This window comes from Oryctolagus cuniculus, chromosome 5, assembly GCF_051225735.1.
Source record: "Oryctolagus cuniculus isolate XC-2025 breed Fujian yellow rabbit chromosome 5, ASM5122573v1, whole genome shotgun sequence".
NCBI lineage: Eukaryota > Metazoa > Chordata > Mammalia > Lagomorpha > Leporidae > Oryctolagus > Oryctolagus cuniculus.
The window spans coordinates 110,940,754-110,960,160 of NC_142871.1; the positions used below are offsets into that span (position 1 = coordinate 110,940,754).

Genomic DNA, 19,407 nt, shown 5'->3' on the forward strand with positions numbered 1-19,407 from the left:
TTTTTAAATTTCTTCATTGGTAATTGGCCCATTTGTAATTTCTGTATATTCTTATTTCAGTAAGATTAAAAATTTAAAAACATATTCATTGCGGTTGGCATTGTGGTGTATCAGATAGGGCTATTGCCCACAACACTGGCATCCATATGGGTGCTGGTTTAAGAACTGGTGGCTCCACTTCCATTCCAATTCCCTGCCAATGGTCCAAGCATTTGAGACCCTGCCATCTACGTGAGAGATCCAGATGAATCTCCTGGTGCTGGCAACTGTGACCATCTCCAGGGTGAGACAGTGGATGGAAGATCTCTGCTTCTCCTCCTCTCACATATTTTAATTTCCTCTGAATATGTATTTATGTTATCTTCCTCCTATCTAATAAGGTTTTTCCATAATCCCTTTCTTTTTTAACATTTTTAAAAGAAAGATCGCTTCTCGGCCTTTTGGCTAAGATCAAGTGTAGTATCTGTTCTTATCAGTTGAACATTTTTAAAAGATGTATTTATTTGAAAGGCAGAGTTACAGAGAAGAGAAGAGACAGGAGAGCAATCTTCCATCTGCTGGTTCACTCCCCAAATGGCCACAATAGGAGGAGCTGGGCCAGGCTGGAGCCAGGAGCCAGGAGCCAGGAGCTTCTTCCAGGTCACCCATATGGGTAGCAGGGGCCCAGAGCACTTGAAACATCTTCTGCTGCTTTTCCAGGAGCATGAGCTGGAAGCTGGATCAGAAGTGGACCAGTTGGGACTTGAACTGGTGCTTATAGAGGATGCCTATGTTGCAGGTGGCACCTTAACCCATTATACCACAATGTCGACCCCTAATTTTTTTAAATTATTTTTTATTTCAAAGGAAATAAATTTTACTGGAAAAATTATTTATTCAAAAGGCAAAGTGATGGAGACATATAAAGAGAGATCTCCCATTTGTTGGTTCAGGCAGGGTTGGCCAAGCCAAAGCTGGGAGCCCAGAACCCAATCCAGGTCTCTCATGTGAGTGTCAAGAACTCAAGTACTTGAGCCAACCCACTGATAAGGATGTAGGCATACCAAGTGGCATACCTCTATACCAAATATCTGTTCCAATCCCTTTTTTTCTCATTTCAGAAGGTTGTGTATTTTATTTTTATAAAGCCAATTTTTTTCTTCATTTTTACACTTAAAATTTGTATTTGTTAATTTCTTTCCCCATTTATGAGTTTAACTGTGCTATGTTATTGGACTACATAGATTATTTCCAGTTGTTAAAACCTAATTTCAAGGGAAAATCCTATGTTAATTTCCATGTTGGCATAAATACTCTTTATATGTGCCTATTCACACCCATTCCATATATTGAATTTTTTCAATAAACTGTCAAAAATTCTATTTTTATGACCACAGTACTGTTGTAACTTCTCTTCACAAAATATTAATCATGCTTAATATTTTCTCCCATCTTCTCTATTACCCTATTTTGTCACTTTTTTACTTAGGTTTGATTTGATGACTCACTTTTGTGGTTTCAATTTCCTTCATACATTTTGTAATCCCTAACTATCTGCCCATATTTAAACTAGATTCCTTGCTTTGTTGATTATACATTTCGCTTGGTTCTTATAGGGGAGAATAGAGCAGGGCTGTCATAAATAGGGGATGCAAATTGAATTTTCTTATGGAGCAGAGACAACCCAAGACAAATAGCTCCCTGGCATGTTGTCTTGATTTTACAGTAGTGTTCCGGGGATCCTGGTCCGGTTTTTGCTTCATCCTTTGGCCAAATAATACTGAAACCACTGCTCAGTCAAGTAAGAGAGAAGAGGGAGCTTAGTTTATCTAGGTACACAAGACTTAGCTCATCAATGAAGTCATCCTACTCAATGTCCTATGTTACATCCAGCAAGGAGTCTCATTACCACCTCAGAAGAATTCAAATCATATTTTATCTATTGTTTTAACATTGTCTTACTCTTCAATTAGATATTTATCTTTACATTTAGGAAGTTCACAATAGTTTTGGCTTTACAGCATTATGCATATCGTATCCATATGTATGGACTTACTCATTGAGAAAAATTAACATTTTATATTTTCATTGACTTTAGAAAGAAAGAAGGGTAGGCACATATTTGGTCTTTTGTTTTGGTAGAAATCTCTATTTCTGATAGTTCTCGTGGGAAAACCTGAATTTCACTACGGCGATGATGAACTTTCAACTTATTTCTTCAGAAGTACAAGTACTTGATGTACAGAATGAGAAAGAGTGAGCTAATTAACTGCCCTTATTCCGATTCCATTCTCATCCAGCACCGATTTGAATGTAACCTGTTTTCCCAGAATGTGATCTGGTATCTGGTTCTGTCTAGAAAGCGAGAATAGATAAATGATGTGCTTTGGGTGCTCTCATCCCTACGGCAGCAAGTTTCTATCAGGAAGTATAAAGTTGGGGCCTGCACTGTGGCATAGCGGGTTAAGCTGCCACCTGCAGTGTCGGCATCCCATTCAGACACCATTTGATACCGGGCTGTTCCAGCTCCCTACTATGGCCTAGGAAAGCAATAGAAGATGGCTTAAGTCCTTGGGCCCCTGCACCCACATGGGAGAACCAGAAGAAGCTCCTGGATCCTGGTTTGGATTGGCACAGTTCTGGCCATTGCGACCAATTGGGGAGTGAACCGGCGGATGGAAGACCTCTCTCTCTCTCTCTGCCTCTCCTTCTCTCTGTGTAGCTTTGACTTTCAAATAAATAAATAAATCTTTAAAAAATCCACAACTAAAAGGCTAAATTATTAAAAAGAAAATATAAAGTTGGCATTCTTTTTTGAATCATCAGTATTTAGATCTAAAAGAACACAGACCTGTTACTTGCCCAAGAGATAATACCAAGACACCTCCATGTGTCTGGTAATGAAGGAGGTTTTTTTTTAAAGATTTTATTTATTTGACAGGTAGAGTTACAGACAATGAGAGAGACAGAGGGAAAGGTCTTCCTTCCGTTGGCTCACTCCCCAAATGGCCGCCACGGCCAGAGCTGCACCCATCCGAAGCCGGGAGCCAGGTGCTTCCTTCTGGTCTCCCATGCGGGTGCAGGGCCCAAGCACTTGGGCCATCCTCCACTGCCTTCCCAGGCCACAGCAGAGAGCTGGACTGGAAGAGGAGCGACCGAGACTAGAACTCGGTGCCCATATGGGATGCCAGCACCACAGGCAGAGGATTAGCCAAGTGAGCCATGGCACTGCCCCATGAATGCGTTTTAGTATTCACATCTTTCTAGAGCATATACTCAACACTAAGAAATCCTACATTGTAGCATACTTTGAACAGACACTACCTTTTTTCATCACCAAAATTTATTTCTCAAGATCCCATTCCCCCGGCATAAGTAATAACTAGAATAACTAATATAGCAATAACCAATCCAAGAGAATTTAAAACTGGGAGATATTATATATGTGTGTGTGTGTGTGTGTATAGTTTAAACTGTTGGTTTCTTCAGGTAATATTATTTTTTTCTGTTATGGAAACTGTTTTATCAGCAGATGATTTTGGACACACTATACCTCAATCACATGTAGAAGGAGACATTGCGTCCTTAGGCAGTAGTTTTTTGAGTAGGTGAACATTTGAGAATTTCGAAGGATGCCGTAAGGTTGCTTCTTTCCTTTGTTTTTTGTTTGGACTGACTATAACTCTCATAGGGAATATGGGCAGAATTATTTATAGTTCTCTGGGGGAAAAAATAGAACTCCAGGCAAAATGTAATTCACAAGATTATTTTCCAACATCTACACACTTCCCCTTTAGCAAACCTGGTCCATTAGCAAACACTTGCTGCAAGGAAGACACAGACCAAAACATCATCTACTTCTAGGGTTGAGAGTTCTTGTTCCCTTAAATCTTTCCCACCTGGCTCATTGTTCATTTTAAAAATCTACCTAAATAGTAAAAAAGTTGCACTTTTGGATATATTTTATTGATATAGCTATTTAATAGTGTTTTGGGTGATATTATCCTGAAATATTAGAAATATATCCTGAAATATAAGAAATATTACTGCTAAGAGAATTAACAAAAATTTTTCTAGAACTTAGCTGTCAAAACATATGCCTACTCTCAACTTTAGGAGGATATTCAGGTATTATCCTGAGACAAGCAAACTGTCTCCCAAGAGATCTCTACAATGATTTTTATTCTTTTTATGAATCTAAGTTCAAGTCTAGAATTAGGTGAATCATTTCGCTGCAACAATGAAATTAGCCAGATATCTGTAAAATCTCAATAATCTGCTTTTTAAAATATTAGTATAATGGTGGATGGCTTCCCAATTTGCAGCACAATGATACATAAATTACCATTCTCACATCTTCAGGCAATGCAACCATAATCACAGTCACCACAGTGGTTGTTAAGGAAGTTTGGATTTATCCTAAATTTACGCGACTTCTAAAGGAAAAAAATAGTTTTAGAAAGCAAGAGAGTGGGAATAGAAAATGTACAACACCCGCTGCAGTAAATGTTTCCTTTACCTTATTGTTGCTGCTAGAGTTACTGACACAATCACATATTTGCTTTTAGAATTTTTAATTTACAGAACGTGCACAAACAATAATGATTGTGAAAATGTATTAAAACCCTAGTAAATGAACATCTGATGAACAGAAAAAGAAGAGGCCTCCAATTCATCTTTTATCAGTTTGCTTGATGACAATAGGATGCAAGGCTATTTTTTTTGCCATGGCATCTAGCTCAGAATAAGTACTGCCTAAATACCTATAGATTAAATGAATTATAAATTGATAACAAGATGAAGCAGTCCATTGCCTATAATACAGTTCATTAAGTAGAGACCTGAATGCAATAATGAAAACAATTTCTACAGTTAGCTTTCTAAGCAACTACAGTTAGATAGTAACACCAGTCTCTATAAGGGAAAGATTAGATATGCAAAATGATGTGTGATCCTTGAGAAAGAGAAAGGGAAGTTGTGATAAAGGTAAAGTCAGAGAAAAGACAGAGCCAGTTTACTATCAAGACATGTACTATAACCAATGACACTTTGAGAATTAACCAATGCACTGTTCTGATACCATAAGGAACTATAATTTGTCAAATCAAAAATATCATTATTTTGGTCCTAACTATAGGTAAGTATCAGTACTGTGTTAGAATGGAAGTACTATTAATGAAAATGAGGACATTCAAGACAAACTTAGGGTCATTTTTGAAACCTCAAAATAAAACAAGAAGATGAAAGTGAATCAAAAATGAAATCATGAAAGATTTCCCTTTATATACAACAAAATTAAGGATAAATGTAGTATTCAAGCAAAATGTATGGAAAGTGATCACTGAGGGGGGTGTTCCTGTCAGTCTAGGCATGTGCTCTCATAGCTGGCTCTGCCAACAGAAAACTGTTGCAGAAAAAGAGATAAAAGCTCTGTTTCTTCATTGTCTTCCTTGTACCAGCTAACTGTCACTGTGCCCACAGCAAAATGATGGTGAGAATTCACCTAATCAATTTATATGCAACCCAGAATTTCGATTTGGCAGCTCCCAAAGCAGAATTTGCTAAGCCTAGTTGATATAAGGCCCAAGCTGTGTTTCACAAAACCAGCTGTGGCTGCTTCCTCATTAGGAGGCTTGCTGTCGGGAGAGTCGTAAGCAACACAGAGTGTGCAAGGAGGGAGAGAGTGCTACTAGTTTCCCAACACCATTAAACCATCAAATGCTGAGAAAAGAGAATAAAAACAGCAAGGAGAAAGTGAAAGGAGCAGGTGTGCAGCTAAATTAGGCAGGAGGTACCTTCATGCACACAGAAGTTTGCACAGGTTTTCTCATGCATTATTAGTCAGGACTTGGTAAGGGTAGAAATCCTACTCATACAAGATTAACATCATATGGGATTTTATTGACCAAAGAATAGAGAAATTCAAGGAAGAAGCTAGCTTCAGATATGTCAAGAATATTGGTTTTCATGCGGTTTTCGGGGCTCCCTCCTGCCTCATTCCTGTTTTATTCTGGACTGCATTTATTATTTCCTAGTATATATGCATTTCCTTCAAATGACCAAGGACATGACCACTGGGAGCTCCGAACTCAAATCGTCCCAGCCTAAAACCCCAAGCAGATGCAAAGCTCAAGTGTCATAGGATGATATGAAGAAACTTACGATTCCTCCACAGAACCACCAGTCCATTCTTCTACTACTAAGTCTGCCAAGAATGTTCAATTCTTTGGTTGGCAATTGTCAGTAAAAGCACCGTTAGAACCAGAGTGCTAGAAAGCTCTCTTAAGGAAAGTGGCAACTGGTCCCAGAATTGAGGTAGAAAACATGGGAAATATCCCCAGAGGAAATGAATCTAGTATATGAAGAAAGAAGAGGAGAAAGTGTACTAAACAGAGAAATCACCAATAAAGGGACAACGTGCCAATAATGGGACTGAAAGCACCAATGGGGAGAAGTCTGTCTAGATATGCTTAAAAGTCAAAGAATTTCCCTCAATTACTATCATAACGATGTTTTTGATTATAAACATAACAAATATCCAAAAAATACTAGCCTGGAGAATAAATTTAAATAACTAAAAATCCTAAGGTTTTGGTATCTTCTAGCAAGGTTTGGTTTGGAAGAATAAAGTGACTACAACTTTGATTATGGTTCTTCCTTTTTCAGCTCTTTCTCAGTGCTGGCTCCATCATCAGCAAGATTCTACTTTGTGATCCAGAGATGGCTGTCAGCAGCTCCCAGGATGCATATTCTCTCATTCATAATAAACACAGAAGTAAATTTTGTATGCGATTTCTAAATTAGAGATCTGGGGTCGAGTCTGATTGAATCCATTAGATTTATTTTTCTATGTCCAAAGAACCACTGAAATCAGGAAAATGGAGGTATACAAATAATGTTAATCTTAAATACCTTGTGCTAGCCATGAAACAATAGACTATGTGAGGGAAGAATGAAGATCCAAGCAAATACTTCAGAACTTGTCCCAGAGAAGAAGGGATAGATGCTGGGTGGGGAAAAGTGCCGACTATTTTCAACAGAAATGATTTTGAACATAATCTTTTTCATGGCTTCAAAGATATTACAGGACTTGCTAATGCTTTGGGGTCATCATGATGACTAGTTACAATGCAATGTGGTCATACAGAAGAGAGCTGGAAAAGATTTTGCAAACAATATTTTCTAGGCCTCTTACAGAATAGAAAATAGGTTCAGGACAGAAAAATGCCTTCTTCAAAGTTATAATAAGTATGTACTAAAATTTTAGTCAAATTTTCTTTACATTCCCTTCCATTATCATGAAGGTATCCCGTAATGATGAATTGTTTCATGGGTTTTGTGACACTATGTAATGTTTTCATCACTTGATAAAGGCTTATAAATGATGGAGACCATTTTTCTCTACTTTATGTTTTCTGAGGACTTTTAACAAACCACAGTTCTGTCTGATGGCTTCTCTAGTTTCACTGGGCCTTTTTTTGTATCACCTTTTTATGCATTAGATGAAATTTGGTCCCAGGAGCAAATCCACAATAGCTTTTAAGCAGAAATATTTACTTGTAAAACAACAGTGCTTTAGAATTGTTTACGGCTATTCTTTTGTATGCCCCATTAAAAATCACATGAATTTCTATATTATGTTTTCCTATGAAAGGAGTACAAAAGTACTTTCAAAAATTATTTATAATTTGGGTATAAATTTGTACAGTAGTAAAGGAATGATTCTGAATGTAAATATGAAAAAAACTTTAAGAGGATTATATAAAATTTGCTTTAAAGGCTTCATGAAAAGAAACCACAATTCAGAGCTAGTTTATGTATCATGATCCCTGGTACTGTGTAATATTCTCCATTTTGAATTCTGTCCCCAAAGAGTTATCTAATAGACCTAAAAGGGAATATTATCTTAATTGACAAAACATAAAAATAAACTCATATTGCTATTAATTCCAATGATCTGAATATCTTTTGTTAGCATATTTGGTAAGCCATTAACTCAGTTATTCCAGCAAAAATCATTGACAAATGTTGGAAATCAAAGTTAGCAGGGGCCAGTACTGTAGTGCAGCAGGTTAAACTGCCACCCACATTGCCTGCATCCCATACAAATGCCAGTTCAAGTCCCAGGTGCTCCACTTATGATCCAGCTCCCTTCTAAACCATCTGAGGAAGCAGAAGATTGCTCAAGTGCTTCGGCCCCTGCCACCCAAATGAGGGACCCAGCCCTGGCTGTTGCAGCCATTTGAGGAGTGAACCAGTGGGTAGAAGATTAATTCCCTCTCTCTCTCTCCCTGCCTCTCTCCACCTTTCAAATAAATAATAATTTTTTAAAGAAAATCAAAATTATCAATGTATGTAAAATGATAAACTTTTTAACTGTTCAGGTTTATCCCACAAACACAATGTTTGCCTAACACAAGCAAACAAGTCAGACAAGTCAATAAAATTCATTACATAAGCAGAGTAAAGAAGAAAAGTCATATGCTAATTTCAATAGATGTTTTGCTAAACACCTAACTGAAAGACTCCACATAGCCTAAAAATAGAAGAAAACTTTCTCAAATTATAAAAAGTATCCTTGAAAAATAGAGCACTAAAATTATACTTAGTGAAATATTAAATGCTTTCTCTATAAAACAGGAATTAGAAGATTACTTCTCCTGTAACTTCTATTCAATATAATGCTAGAATACCAGCAAATGCAATAAATAGGTAAAGGAAAGCCTACAACAGGCTTGAATTTGAAAAAAGAAATAACATGATTCCTAAGGATAAACATAAATTCCTAAGGATTCTACTAGAAAAGTGCTAAAACAAATAAATTTAACAATGGTATAGGACATAAAATCAGCATATTTAAATATCATTTATATGTACTTTCAATGAAAAAAAAACTGAAGATGAAGTAAAAATACCATCTATAATAGCACTTAAAACATTAAAGAACTATGCATAAAAGCACAAGGCTTTTCAGACTCCAAACACAAATTAGTCAGTTATACACTTCATTGATGATCTGGAAAATCCAATACTGTTAAGATATTTACTCTCCACAAATTGATCTATATATTCAGAACAATCTCAAGCAAATAACACCAAGATTCTTTGTAGGAATTCAAAAAACTGATTTTAGAACTTATTTTTAATAATACCAAATTAGAATGACTAAAGCAATTTAGAAGAAGAGCAAACTTGAAGGACTTATTCTTAACTCCAGGCTTACTATACATCTATAATAATCAAGGAAGTGTGGCAAAAGGATGGTTTACTTGACCAAGAAAACCTTTCTAGAATTGGGCAGCATTCCTGAGAAAAGATGGTTTCAGAATGTCCCACTTTACTACAGGCATAGATCTTTCTTACAGCCAGAAAAGGTGGTGACATGCAGAAACAACCTGATAGGTTACGGCTTGTATTTTGTCATCTTTCGGCAGCTTTTAGTCTGTCGGCTGGAGATTCAGCTGCTATGATTGGCTGACACTCAGTTGCTTGGTTACAAGAGAAGAATCTTAGTTTACAATTTATCTATATGTCAAGCTAGAATATACTATGATCCTAGGAGCTTTGGGCCAAACTTGTCATTTAATTATGGAGATTGTTCAGGCCAAATTTATTTCAGTTCCACAGAATAAAGAAAAAAATACATATGGTCAAATAATTTTCACCACCAATGGTATCAAAGTCAGTCAATGGAGGAAATGAAGACTTCTTGAATTAAGGACACTGAAACAGCTAGATTTCAACATAAAAATGAATCTTATTTAATCACAACATTCAAAATACTTAATTCATAATAGTCAAAACAGGAAGGCCGGTGCCGCGGCTCACTAGGCTAATCCTCGGCCTTTCGGCGCCGGCACACCCGGTTCTAGTCCCGGTAGGGGCGCCGGATTCTGTCCCAGTTGCCCCTCTTCCAGGCCAGCTCTCTGCTGTGGCCAGGGAGTGCAGTGGAGGATGGCCCAAGTGCTTGGGCCCTGCACCCCAAGGGAGACCAGGATAAGTACCTGGCTCTTGCCATCGGATTAGCATGGTGCGCTGGCCGCAGCGGCCATTGGAAGGTGAACCAATGGCAAAAGGAAGACCTTTCTATCTGTCTCTCTCTCTCACTATCCACTCTGCCTGTCAAAAAAAAAAGGAAGAATGGATAAATAAGTTGTTATTTTATACAATACTATCCAGAAATAAAAGTAAATAATTTACACATGTAAAATAAATAATTTACATTTTGCTAAATCAAAAATTCTAGAGCCAACAAGGACATATTGCTTGATCCAATAAAATTCCAAAGTAGGCAAAATTAACCAGTGGCTATAAACATCATTTCAGTGGTGATATTTCAAGGACAGGCATCTACCGAAAAGGGGCATAAAGGAATTTTATGGAATGATGGATTTTATGGGATGAAATTACTGATTCTTGATATGTAACCTATACTCATGTGTGAGTAAAAGAGGTTGCAAATGTGGCTAAATATTAATAATAGGTCATTCTCAATGAAGGACATAGGAAGTTATTATTATTATTGTAACTTTTCTGTGAGTTTGGAATTGGTTTTAAGTATAAAAGATTTTTAGTCTAATCCTTATTTTCAAAGGATTTAAAATGATTTCTAGTGGGAATATAGACAAAATTATAGTAGTTCAGGAAGAATGCATAGCTTCTAAGTTATAAATACAATTTATAATTTAAATTGTAAAATGAAGTCGAGAAACAGGATCAAGAAAAAATACCAATTTTTTAAAATATCTAATACATGTATCTTTAAGCTTTAAATTTATCTTTGTATTTCTAAAGACTTGCAAGAATTGTTATATCATTATCATAAGGAATATGAAGAATTTATCTTTGTCAGATTATGAATGTTATCCTAGCTTTATAAAATTATGAGAAACTTCTCTGCTTTTATAAAAGTTCTGAAACACTTTGCATAATGTAGAAATTTTGTTTCTTAACATTTAAAAGAATCAGCCTATTAAAATCGTATCTTCAGTGAATCATTCTATTAGTGCTTTGAACACTATTTTATTTAATTGCTTGCTTAATGATCTACTCTGGCAATATACTTTATTCTGAGTAAATCTGAGTCATTTGCATTTTCCAGAAGCATATAATTTTATGTATAACATCTGCTGTATGTGGTAGAATATCACTGTCTTTCATTCTTTTTCTGTATTGGCCTATGTTTTTTTCATATATTAGTTCCTAAAACAAAAACAACAAACAGGGGCTGGCATTGTGGCATAGTAGGTTTTTACCCCTTGTGACAACAGCATCCCAAATCAGAGCACAGGTTTAAGTCCTGGCTGCTCTGCTTCTGAAATACATTACTGTGGTGGAATGAGAAGGCCATGCCAAGGTGGTCACTGGCAAGCCAGCGTCAGTTACTCAGGAATGGCTTTGAAACCCACCTGGCAACAGAGCCTGCCTGGCAACAGGCTGTGATTGGATGGATTTGGAAACTGCCTGGCAACAGGCTGTGATTGGATGGCTTTGGAAACTGCCTGGCAACAGGCTGTGATTGGTTGGGGCATAGGCCGCCCCTTGACCAGATTGGCTGGTCTTGGCTATATAAGATGTGGTTCCAACTGTAATAAACAAGTCTGCGGGCTGCTCGCCTCAAGCCTGCTTTCACCCGGCTCCAGGGTCTGTGTGGTGACTCCACGCCTCTTGCCCCCACCATGCTGCTCCTCTCAGAAACGAATCCACTGCAACACTGTTGAGAAATCAACAGGAACACATTGCTGCTAATGTGTCTGAGAAGGCAGAAGATGGCCCTTATACTCGGGCTCCTGCCACAATTGTTGGAGACCAATATGGACTTTCTGGTTGCTGTCTTTGAGCTGGCCCAGACCCAGTTGTTGCAGCCATTTGGGGAGTCTACAGCAAATGGAAGATGTCTCTCTCTCACACCATATCTCTCCATTTCTCAGTTTCTCTGCTTTTCAAATAAATAAATCTTTTAAAAACACAAAAATAAAAACAAAATTATCTTAGACTTTTCAATTGCAGTAAATCATTACTTAAATCATTTCCTTCGACATACTATGTCTAACTTGCTATTTTTGTATAATTCTTTAAGCTGAATGTCTAGATTGTTTTCATTCTTTCAATATTAAAGTTTTAAGATCATGGATTTCCTTTGAACAAGCATTTCACTTTATAACAATTTTAAACTGTAATTTTGATTTTCTTTTTTAAAGATTTATTTATTTGAAAGTCAGAGTTACACAGAGAGGAGAGGCAGAGAGAGAGAGAGAGAGAGAGAGAGAGAGAAGAGAATTTTCTCTCTGCTAGTTCAATCCCCCAAATGGCTGCAATGGTCAGAGCTTCATGCATGACTCCATGCACGTGGCAGGGACCCAAGTACTTGGGCCATCTTCTGCGGCTTTCTCAAGCACATTACCTAGAGCTGGAGTGGAGGTAAAGCAGCTGGGACTAGAAACAGAGGCCATCTAAGATTCTGGCATTACAAGAGGTGGCTTAATCCACTGAGCAACAATGCCGGCTCCAATTTTGAGTCTTTAAAGGATAAATTTTGAAAATGTTCCAAGGATGCTTCAAAATAATGTATGTTCTTTTCTATTTTGGCTATAAATCATTCCATTAATCTCTTTAATCAGTTTTTATAATGTTATTCAGATTCTCTATTTCATCATAACCATTTTGGTTTAGTTAAGCTTTCATAAAAAGACAATGATATTTTCAGATTTCCCAAGTCAATTATATTTCCATCCATTTTTCTGTATAATTCTATAGCTGCTTTATATATTTTTCATTACAATTCATGTAAGTTTCATATTTCATGACTTTACTAGTTGTCCTTAATGCTTTTGTTTTTAAAATTTTACATTTATTTTGCCAGTTTTACTTTTATACATTTGGCCATATATGTTACTTAAAAATTATAGTTTCTTGAACTAAAAACACAGATTGAGATCTGGCTTTGTGGCATAGCGGTAAAGCTGCTGCCTGTGACATCAGCATCCCATATGGGTGCCAGTTCGATTGCCAGCTGCTCTACTTCCAATCCAGCTCCCTGCTAATGTGCCTGGGAAAGCAGTAAAAGATAGCCTAAGTTCTTGAGCCCCTGCACCCACGTGGGAGAACTAGAAGAAACTCCTGCTTTGTCCTGGCCTACCTCCTCACACTCTCTCTCTGTCTGTAACTCTGCCTTTCACATAAAGTAAATAAATTGTAAAGACACACACACACACACACACATAAATTGAATAAAAGAAAAAAGTTGCTTATGTGATATTCAGATTTCTCACGGAATAATTGAACCACCAAACCACAGAAAAAAGGAAAAGGCATACATTTCATCTTGAGAGCACCATTTACCACACACAAGCCATGGAGAAAGGAAAATGGTATATGATACCTATCCCTCGGATATATTAATGTTTACCAATTATCTTAATCTGCTGATAATAGTTGGTAGTAGATATTATAATACTTCCAAATATGAAGACCCGATAGCATTTCTTTTACTACCTCTAAGAATTGAGCTAAAACAATTCCATGAGAAGAACTGACCTGGGCATAGAATTAAGAGGCTTCAAAAGAAATTCAGCAGATAGAAACATTTGCCCTTCAGGCTCATGCTAACAATATTTAAGGCCATTCTCTTTACTACTTGCTGTTAATCCTGATGCTGCGCTTATACTTTTCCATACCCATGCTCACCCTCATCCTTATTCTGCATTTAAACTTACCATTGTCCATCCACTTTCCTCCATCTCTCCTGCAGGGACTGGCTACAGCTAGTATTTTGTGACAAGCTTTTACCTTCTAAGCTTGTTTAAAAAGGTATGAAACTATTACTATCCTTCCTTCTGGACCAAGAGAAGAAATTATCAATAACATCTATCTCATTTTAAGTACTACGTGTTGGGGCCGGTGCTGTGGGTAAACGCCCTGGCCTGAAGCACAGGCATCCCATATGGGCACCGGTTCTAGTCCTGGCTGCTCCTCTTCCGATCCAGCTCTCTGCTATGGCCTGGGAAAGCAGTAGAAGATGGCGCAAGTCCTTGGGCCCCTGCACCCATGTGGGAGACCCAGAAGAAGCTTCTGGCTCCTGGCTTCGGATCGACACAGCTCCGGCCAAGTGCTAGCGAAATGCTAAAGAGGACAAAGCCAGGGCAGGGACTGAAATCCTGTTCTCATTGCCGTGAATAAACTGGAATCTCCTTTATTTCACTGGTCTGGATCATTTCACTGCCCAAGCATCTGACTATGTCATCTCTTTAATACCTACAAATCTGTAAAAAGACAATTTTATCACCTTAAAATATCTTATCATTAAGGCTATGAAATGAATGCAGTGAACCAGTCATACCTCTTATTGGATGAATCCAATTTGGTTTTCATAAGACAATTTTTTACTGGGAGATAACACTTGTAGATGAAATGTGGAATGCAATGGAAATGATATCTGAATACTTTATCAGACTGAAAGTTTTAAAGCTATAGAAACACAGGTAGCTGACCTAATAAGCCAGAGACATCCAAAATACATTTTATAACAGTCAGAAATTTTACAATCACTATGTCTTTTCAATTCCAAATGCAATCATGACATATAATTGTCACTAAAATGTCACATATATATGCCTGACTACTGTACCAATTTTCAGAAGGATCACTGTGAGTTATTACTAGAAAATAAGCAACTAATACTATAAAAAGTTGATGCCATATGCCAGTAATAAACTATCAAGATAAAGTTTTCCTTGTAATCCGACCCTGCCACCAACCTTCCCCCTACCTCTCCACTCCTAACATTTTCTCTTCTCATCGTTTCCCCAGTTAAGAACATTTACTGGTAAAGTTTTCTGAGATTTCAGTGTATTCTGCCTTCTATGACTTGAAGTTTATGATTAAAATACCAAAAATGCATATTCATTCATTAAAATGGTAACAGCAAAGATTTATTAATGAAGAGATTTTTCTAATAAGCAGTTGTAAAATGTTTGTCTATTGTGTTGGATGATGTTAATTTTGTCAGGTTTAATTTCTGTGAAATCATCACTAATATAAAAATTCTGAACACTAGAATATGGTAACAAAACACAGTGATCCCTGAAGAATGGTAAGCAAACGAGGCAAATCTAAGTTTTTTAAAAGTGGAAATTAGAAAATATTTTAAGTGGATGAAAATAAAGATATAACATAGAATATGTGGAAGGCTGCTAAATAAGTGTTTCAAGAGATAGCAAAGGAATAGGAAGAAATTTTGTAGATAGTGAATGTTTATTATGTTGCCTTAAGTGATGGTATCACAGAAATATTCATGTGTTAAAACTTATCAAAACATTTAAATATATGTGCAATTCATACTATGACCATTATCTAATTTTGTTAAAATATAAAGAGTTCCTATATGCAAACAAGAAAAAGACAAATGATAGAACACAAATATATTAACACATGGTTCAAAAACAAGAAATAATTTAAGTAAATCCAAATATACTCAACCTTATTCACAACACAAAACTTCATGACTGGGGGCCTGCATTGTGGCCCTGCAGGTCAAACCACTGCCTGTAATGCCAGCATCCCACATGGGATCCACCAAAGCCTGAGCTACTCTACTTCTGTTCCAGCTCCTTGCTAATGTGCTTGGAAAGGCAGCAGAGGATGGCCCAAGTACACCCAAGTGGGAGAGCCAGAGGGAATTCTAGGCTCCTGCTTCAACCAGGCCTGGCTCGGCCTGGCTGCTACAATCATTTGGAGGGTGAACCAGGGGATAGAAGCACTCTCTCTCTCCCTCTCCCTCTTTGTAACTTTGCCTTTCAAATGAATAAATCTTAAACAAAACAAACCAAAAAACATCCTACATGACTGTAAAGAAAACTCAATAGCAATTACGTTGATGAGGATGAAGGTAAACAGACATCTTCAATTATTGTTTTATTGTAGGAACCTAATTGTTAAACTGTTTAGAGAACAATTTTCCAATTTTAAAAATTTCTACAAATATTAACATGGAAGTCTAGCTAGGAAATACTTTTAATTGAAAGAGGTACAAACAGAATATATAAAAGTTTATCTTTGTGGCTTCATTGCCAGCTAAAACAGTAGAGATAAGGTGAGATTTTTGTTCTGGGGCCAATTTAGTAAGAACACATGGAAGAGACATTTGTGCAGTTTGTAGAACCAGGCTTTTCCCCTAAGTACACAAAGTCACTATTAACTGCTGAAGCCTTTAAAAATGTTTTTTAAACTGTTATCTGTCCAGCTAATCTCCTATTATTCTACCACTGGAAGTTGGGCATTTTCAGCTTCCCCATTATTGCATGTACCTGCTGCAATGTCCTCCCCATTTTCTTACCTACTGGATTCTGTCTAACCACAAGGATCATTTTTTAAGCATGTAATTTTTCCCTTTACCTTTAAGAAGGCATTGCCTTACCTGGCAACTTAAAACCATGGGGACATTATTAAGGACGTAACTAATTACTGTGGATTTTTAATTATTTCAGCCTTTCTCTCCAGTGTGTGGAATCATCGGTGTGATATTTTAATAGTTATAAATTTTTATAACTCTTTAAAATGTTTAATACAACATGAAAAATGAGTAAAATTATTTTTCTTACTATAAAATTCATGTATTCATCAGTAAGATACAACTTGCAATACTCATAGTAGAAGGAGCATTTTTAAACACTCATGATCTATTTCCTAAGAGTTCAGAGAGGGAGAACTCAGAACCAGGTTTAGGAGTGTAGACATTTTTTTGCAGGCAATGGGGAGATGCTCTTCAAGTTGACTAAAATGAAATGAAATTTAAATTTAAGTATATGGAGGCACTGGTATCACGTGTCCCACCCTTCCTTACAACCTCTGAAGGACAAGTCTGTGTGGCTTACAACTATTAGAAGCTCTATTTAAGACTTCCTGGCCAACAGTAAAACATCTTTGTTTTGTTGCAACAGCTAACTTTTAAAAAGTTATTTAAAGAAAGGATGTTCTAGGAAAGTAGGTAGAATGCACATAGCCCATGTGATCAGTTAAAGAAAAAAAAAAAAGACACAGATGATCAATGAGGGGGCAGATATCAGATTCAAATAGGGCCCTGGATTTTCTTCATAGTGTCCAGATCGTTATAAAAATAAAAAACTTTAAATAGAGCATCTGTATAAATGAGTCTCATAAGGAAGACATGTGTTTAAAAAGACCAATTAAGGGGCTGGTCCTGGGCTGTAGTGGGCTAGAGCCCCCGCCTGTGGCGTCAATATCCCACATGGGCACCGGTTCTAGTCCTGGCTGCTCCTCTTCAATCCAGCGCTCTGCTATGGCCTGGGAGAGCAGTGGAAGATGGTCCAAGTATTTGGGCCCTTGTACATTCATGGGGAACCCGGAGGAAGCAGCTGGCTCCTGGCTCCAGATTGGCCCAACTCCAGCTGCTGCAGCCATCTGGGTAGTGAAACAGCAGATAGAAGACCTCTATCTCTACATCTCTTCCTCTGACTGTAACTCTACCTCTCAAAATAAATAAAGACCAATTAAGTATTTGTACGTGTACAAATGCATGGTATTCATTAATTCATTCAACAAAAACTTAGTAAGCATCTATTACCTGCCAAGCACCATGGTAAAAACTAGGAAGATTTTAGCCAAGGTCCTATACTGAGATAATTCATTTACATAAAAGCGTTCCTGGTGCCACTCTCCCCAGTCTATTTGAAGCTGCCCTCCCCTCTATTAGCCTGGCAGCTCTTGAATCCATCGAGGCTTGAAGAACTGTCATTTTCTACAGATGAGACTTCAAGAGCACCATTGAGCAGGACTAGAAGTGAGAAAACAATATCCATTCCCAGGGGACACAGAACTGATTAACATTTTCCTTTGTGAGCTTCTGTACAGGCACTCATCGGGTAGAAGGTGAAGGATCTTGTTATTGGAGTTTGTGGAGAATTTTAAAAGCTTGATCTACATCTCTTTTCTAGTCACTATTCAGATTGCTATTTATATGATAAGACTGACAGAGGTATACTTAAAATTAGAGATTTGGGCACTAGCTTCAAACCTGGGCTGCTAAAGACCAATGAAAAAAAAATAATTGAAGTGGTCCTGCAAAGCTCGCTTTGGAAGGGAAAGGGAGGAGGGGTAAGTAAACAGACTGACTTCTAATTTTCCTGTTCTATTCCCGGAGTAATTTAAACAGAATTCTAGGCAGTGGGCCTATGCATGGAATTAGAGTGTGCATTTGACCTGAACGTTCCTTTTAGTATTATAGAGCACAGCTGAGATGAGTCCAAATAATGAAGCACTAGCTCTGACCTAACATTCCCCACCTCTTCTCCCCAGGCTCCATATTGTGCTACACTGTTTCCATATGTAAGTAGCTATCTAAAAATTAGTTGTACAGTTTAGAACTTGCATGTGGAGCACAGTAAGCTCTTAAGAGGAGAGACGTTGTATCAATTCAGCAATGAGTAAATATTTGATGATGCACATGTAGGTTGTCAGCAGCACTCCTGTCAGCATGAACAGCATAAACACACACAGAAAACAACTGACTCAACAGGAGTCACTACCCGGCACAACGTAAACATGTACGCCGCACATCAGCAGTCATTACATCACCCTCTCCCGTACTCTTAGCTTCATGTCTTCCCCGGTTCTTTTTATTAAACAGCTCCTTTGGAGCTAGAGACATGTACAATTTTATTACCAGCGCATGTGTGCTCCAAACTCCTTTCAGTACAACTGCTGTACAGCAATTCACATGAGGGCAAAGAACATCCATCTTCTTTGTGATGAAAAGTTTTTATTATGCTTCATGTTTCCATTGAAAGCAAGATTACAATTTGTATGTTTGTGCCTCCCAGTGTTGCGCCCTTCTGCCTCTCTGTTGACACATTAAACTCTCCAAAATAAGTGGGGTGGGACATGGTTAGTTAGACCTGAATTTCTACTAGTAAGAAATTTTCTTCTACTGCCAGGTTTGGGAGCGGGAGGTAGAAAGCCACACCATAGATTACATGTGTTCACATGTAGAGAAGTACATCAGATTTTTTTTTTATATTTACTCATACCAGAGCGGAGTGCCAATAACAGAACAAGAGTCTGATAAGACATAATTTTATCAAGTAATGGAACATTTCTGAAGGGAGAAGGAATTATACACAAATGCCGGACTAAAGTGGTTATTCCAAATGACTACAGTCCTGAACAGCCAGACACAGTATAGAAGCACAAGAAAGCCATCACAGCATGACCTAGTCCAGAGGCCAAACACTCAGCAAGTAAAGGAGTGGACAAAAGGTGAGCTCAAGTCGGTAAGAGGTCCAGAACATTAACATTCAACACTGAAGTCAACCATGAATCACAAAACTAGTCTGACAGACAAAAGAATTAAGCACAGGGTGTTTTTAAAATTTCAGATAGATAATCAATGCCCAGGATATTTACAAGACCCTA

At 37.5% G+C, this 19,407-nt stretch overlaps 1 non-coding gene across 1 annotated transcript; it reads left to right on the plus strand.

Moving 5' to 3' along the window:
* Nucleotides 1–424: 424 nt before the first annotated feature.
* LOC127493390 (U2 spliceosomal RNA) lies at nucleotides 425–607 on the plus strand. Its single transcript, XR_007923434.3, has one exon. It is a non-coding gene; the product is annotated as a U2 spliceosomal RNA (small nuclear RNA).
* The last annotated feature ends 18,800 nt before the right edge of the window (nucleotides 608–19,407 follow it).